Source organism: Lepidochelys kempii, chromosome 3 (assembly GCF_965140265.1).
Source record: "Lepidochelys kempii isolate rLepKem1 chromosome 3, rLepKem1.hap2, whole genome shotgun sequence".
NCBI lineage: Eukaryota > Metazoa > Chordata > Testudines > Cheloniidae > Lepidochelys > Lepidochelys kempii.
The window spans coordinates 140,155,348-140,161,347 of NC_133258.1; positions in this window are offsets into that span (position 1 = coordinate 140,155,348).

Consider the following 6,000-nt stretch of genomic DNA (forward strand, 5'->3'; position numbering starts at 1 on the left):
GCTGCTATCTCTACACTTTATGGTTCAGCCCTTTTGTTTTTTGATTTTATTTTGTTTACAATTTCTCAGCTATTTGTTCAGGTTTGTTACAAAAATTTTGAAAACCGTGAAGAGAAAAAAAAACACTAACCTTATACTTTTCTGGGTAACTATCAAGGTACCTATCCCTCTCTTCTCCTGATCTTGTTTTTTAAAACTTTCAAAATAAACCCTTATGTTCTGAAAGGAAATCAGATAGTTTTTCATTTTCAAGCCGTTTTAGCCTGAAAAGTAATCCACCAATCTTTATTTGCTTTGATGTACAGATAAATTATCAGCATATCTGTAAAGCTGAGAATGCGTGTGTATAATGGGATTGACAATAGTAATAAACCAGCTTTCAAGTCATTCTGGTACTTCTGCCCTTGCTCCCCTCTCTGGCGAAGGAAAGGGCAACTCAATAAGCGGTTATGGAGCTGCCATCTCTCCTGCTGGAGCAGGCCCAAAAGTGGAAGAGCTGGATGAAGGAGAGTAGGGGGGGGGGCACCCTCATCTCCTCCATCTCTTCTGCTTCAGGGCCTACTCCAGAAGAAGAGGTGGTGGCCCAGTAACCTAGGTGGCCCAGATGATTGAACTGCCCTCTCCCCTGCCAGAGCATGGAGCCAGATCTGGGGAGTTCTGGCACTTCTGAAATTCAGGTGAAAATTGGTGAAAACCAAATAATGTCTTCTGTAAAACCTGAGAATTTTTTGTTTAAAAAAAAAAAAAAGTAAAAACTGAAAACAAAGGGCCTTTGTTATGGCCTAGTAATTGTTCCATGTACTAACCCCTCTGAGTTAGAATGTGAGCTCTTTGGGACAGGGACTTTGCTTATGATCTGTAAAATACAGAGTACATTTATATTCCTCTTTAATAACAGCTCTGCTTTTTCCGATAGTGTTACTTGCCCCAATTGCCTGTGTTCTCTCTATATTGTAATTTAAAAGAAAACTCGTCTATAAAATTGTGCGGTTTATAGCACACAAGAGCTATCCAATCTGGACATGTTTTGAGTTTTATTTCATTTCCTTTAAACACTTGTCTTCCCCTGAGAGCTGATGGCACAGTTCGCTCTGTACAAACTTCGAAAAATGGAGCGGTAACACCACAAGGGAAAATGTTAAAACTCACTCTAGTTGAGGTATCTGTGGAACATCTCAAATCTGTACCTTTTAAAACAATCATTGGTAGCTCCTTGCTTAGTTTCTCCATGTTTACTTATATTTATCCTAATGGATGTCTAACAAAGATCTAGACTTTCTTCCACTTAAAGTTCTCCTTGATTGTTGACTGGAGAAAAAAAAAAAAAAAGACACATACACACACACACACTATAAACTTTTGCTTCTCAGATCTTGATCCTGCAATACTAACTCGAACAAGTGATTCTTATGTATCTAGTCCCATTGACTAAAAGACTCTAGGTCAGCAGACTGCTGCTTCATTAAAATGAATTTCTGTGGCAACATACTGCTGTATTTTGATTTTTAGTCTATCAGTTTAATGTTTTGCAGAATATGTATGCAGTTTCATTTCTGAGGAATTACATCATTACATTTACAATTGATAGTGACTTGTATACGGATCCATTGTCACTCCAAAAGGAAAAAGATGTTCATTGATCAAACAAAAACTTTTTAGGGTTTCTTTACCCTAACATTTGTTCTAAAAGTGACCTGCAAAGACAATATTTATGGGAAACAGTGGGTTATGTTTTTCTTTTCCTTGCTCTCCACTGCCTTTTTTAATTGAAATTGCAGGTCCTTGTTTCCTGCTTTTGCTGGAGGACCTGGTGAGATCTCTGAAAGGCTTAAATAATCACATGGGGCTGTAACCAAGATTCAAGTGTCTGGCTCTTAAGTTGTGAAGGAGAAAAGCAAAGCCTACTCTCTAAATTAGTTAATAGATACTTTTCTAGAAAAGCATACACCATATATTGCTACCTTCTTCAGTTCCTACAGTGAGGTGCTTCCTCTTTTTCAGTAGCTCCTCAAGTGAATAGACAGTGTCATCAGTCACTTTCTGTGGCACAATAGCAGTTATTGTTTTGCTGTACTTTAATAATCAGGGTTATTAAGATACATTAAATTCCTATTATAGTTGTTAATGTACTGTAATACTTACCAAAGGTAGAGTCCCTGGACACTGCTATTCTGTTTGTTGTAGAATAACTGCAAAAGACCCCAAAGCTTGAGTTTAGGCAATAACTAGTTGACTAGCTGTCAGACCCTGCATCTTCCTAGATACATGCTTTGTTCTATACCAGTGTCACTGGCTCACTGGCATAGCCCTTTTATCCCTCTAATCTTCCTCTTAGAACACTTATGTAGCAGGATGGCTTGCCCAGAAGCTAGAAAGGCTGGGGCTAAGGCAGCCCCAATTACAAGATGAGTACCACCTGAGAGGAATCAGGAATTCCAATATAAAAGATAGCAGGACAGTGGAAAGAATGATGTGGAGGGTGAGTGTGGGCTAATAGGGCTGAGCTCTAGTAAGAGAAAGTGGTGGGGTGGTTTCAGGGAGAGTTGGTGATTTTGGGACTTTGTTGAGAACTGTTTGGATTATTTTGTGATTAAGGTTGTGTGAACTTTATATGACATTAAACTAGCCTGAGAAAGGGGTACTGAGAGTCACAATAGAGACTATCTAGGGTACTTAAGTAAGAAGTCTATGAGTAGGGGCTAATAGGGACAGAATGCCTGTAAATCACTCCTGGCCATAAGGGGGTACTCAACAAGCAGCAACTTTGCTACAACTTGCTTAGGATTGCTGAATATTCCTTTCTGCTTTACCTAACTTGGGCTATACAAATGTCTTCACAACCTACTGATTAACTATACCTACAATTTCTGGCTTTGAAAAACTACTAAAGTTGAATTTAACCAGAGTAAACATAACAAACATTAACAATAGCTGTCAGTATTGCTTCTACTTATTTTTTTCATAGGGAAAGGCTAATTTTATGAGACCACAGCAGTGCTTCCCTTCCTCATTACAGTCTGGCTCCCCAAACTGCTTTCTGATTTTGATCCTTCTCTCTTGGAGAGCCAGTCAGCAGCCCTTCAAATTTAAAACACCTGAAGTTTCAAATGAACAACCTATGTGGAGTTTCTATCCTAGAGTTCAAACTTTTGTGTCTCCATGCATCCAGTATATTCTTTTTGGTCTTTGTCCCATGACAAACTCCATCATATAATTTATTTTAACACTATCTCATATCATACAATTTCAGGGTAACCAGGACCCTTCTCCACAGTGGCAAATATTCACAGGCCTTATGTTTCTACTAAGTAGATGTGCCTTACTTTCAAATACTAACCTGCCATTTGCAATGATAAATTCTGCACTAATAAAATAGATACATTGTATCTTAGTTTATGTCTCTTATTTTTTAAAAGCTGCCTATTTTAATTACTTTCTTTAATTTTGTTAATGGCTACTTTGTATAAATAACCTAGAAGATCCAACATGAAACCACATTTGCTTCATATTTTACAATGAAAAACCAAAAATGCTGCAGTAATGACACTTTCATTATTTGATGAGAAAAACATTTTTCTTCTTTATGTGGAGAAGGTGGAGGTGGTGCGCCCCCTCCACCCCACCGTTATAATTTAGCTCCAGGGCTAGAGCACTCACCTGGGACACAGGCTTACCGGGGACTGGAACCAGGGTATCTCTCTGACCCAATGCATATTTTAATGAGAAGCACTTTATTATATTTATTTAATTACATTAACGTACACGTTTCTGAAAAAATGACCATGGGCTAAAATTTCTTGTATTTGCTTTAAGCCTAAATGTGAATTTGTTTGGTAAGATTTTATTAGAATATTTTGATCTATCCCAGTGAGGGAAAGGGATTGTTCATGAGTTAACACATTTGGAAAAATGTACCATTTTGTATTTAGATAACTGTTTTTAAAAATTCAGATTCACCATGGATTTAGGGATAGATATACAAAAGAACTTAGTTGCCTAATTGCCACTTTTGGCACTGTGAGATCTTCTAAATCCTCACTCAACTGCTGCCTAACTCTGTAGGTGCGTGAAGGCCCTAGGCATCTGATTTTCCACTATTAGAGTCCCCTAGATATTCATGTTTCTGCCAGTTAACATACACACAGCTGCCTTAGGTTGGGTTTTTGGGTGCCGATTTCACACATAATCCTCAGTGGGATCCTCAGAGGTGCTGCTCCATCTGTCTAACCTGTGGGGCCCAGCCCAGTAGACATTCTCAAAACGTGTAACCCACACAAAATAGTCAGAGGAGAATGTGGAGGTGGTGCGCCCCCTCTGCCCCACCCTTATAATTTAGCTCCAGGGCTAGAGCACTCACCTGGGACACAGGCTTACCGGGGACTGGAACCAGGGTCTCTCTCTGACCCAATGCATATTTTAATTATTTATGTACAGTGGAACAGTTTCAACAGGAGAGACTGAGCGAGGCTTGCCCTAGAATACCCTGCATCCCAGTGGTTAAGGCACTCTTGCAAGGTAGGAGACCAATGTTAAAATTCCTTTTCTACATCAGACAGAGAGGGAAAATTGAACCCTGGGTCTCCCACATTGTGGGTGAGTGCCCTCAAACACTGGGCTAAGAGTTATAAGGAGGGCTGCTCCTCCTGGCGTTTCTTGCAAAAAATAATTGAGGCACTTAACTCCAGGAGAGGATTCACAGCTGAGACTCCTAAACAGAGATAGGTACCTGCCTCTGGCCTGGACCTCTCTGTCCTTGGCATTTCCTTCAGGCTAGTTTAGGTGGCTCCCTGCTCAGTATGCTGGCATTTGTGGATCCCATTCTTAGACACCCAACTCTGCTCATGTATAAGGAGCTAGGGCACCTAACACTGTGGATTGATCTGGGGGGGGGGCAGGATGCCTAAAAGGTGCCACGCTGCTGAACGTTGCAAAACCTAAGTCCCTTTTTGGATCTTGCTCTTAGTCCCCAACAACAAGTACCCTTGGCATGTTTGAATTCTTCATTTGGAAATAGCAAAGTTTAGAAGTCTTGCTAAGGGTCTAACCATGCATAGCTTTACATACATAAGTAAGCCTTATTTGCATGAATAATTGTTCTACAAGTAATCTCACTGAACTCAGTGGGCCTGATTCTAATCTGATTTTTTTTATTTGTGTGGATTGTAAAGTGTGTGGTTCAGAAAAGATTTACTATACAACAGTTTACAGAAACTACATTTCTCATTAATTAATACATTTTTTTTTCATTTGGGGCCAGATTATGCCACCATTATTTTGATTAGTATTACCCTGCTCCATGATTTAAGTGGGATTTCTCATGAAGTAAAGTATTATTCAACATAGATTTTGTAGAAATGAGCCCCTTGATAACTAACTATTTTTAGTGATATATCTACTTTGGAAATAATATGCCTGTAGTGTGCCTACTGTGAAAATTTAATAACAATGACATAGCTTCTGAAGAAGTAACATTATTTTCAGATTAGTTACTCAAACTTAGTGTACATATTAATGATATATGGGGAAGAGAAGCATGATATCAATCAAAATATGAATTGTATGAGAATAGCATAACTGTATGGAAATTACAGATCTTGTTGGTGAACAAATTGCTATAGTTGATCAAATTGTTTGCAAGTGGGATAAGGGCAATAGGTTTATATGCTAACTCCCAAAGGGTATGTCTACACAACAAAATCAGGCTGAATTTATAGAAGTGGATATTTAGGAAGCAAAAGCCCTCTGGAAGCTTGCAATGCCAGACAGCTACTGGTCAGTCGGGAATCAATTTGGAGAGGGCATATCTACTGTCGGGGCTGCTGTGATCCAAGTAGCCAACGCAATCACTGACCTGCTGCTACCAAGGGTAGTGACTGTGGGAAATGTGCAGGTCATAGTGGATGGTTTTGCTGCAATGGGATTCCCTAACTGTGGTGGGGCCATAGATGGAACGCATATCCCTATCTTGGGACCGGACCACCTTGGCAGCCAGTACATAAA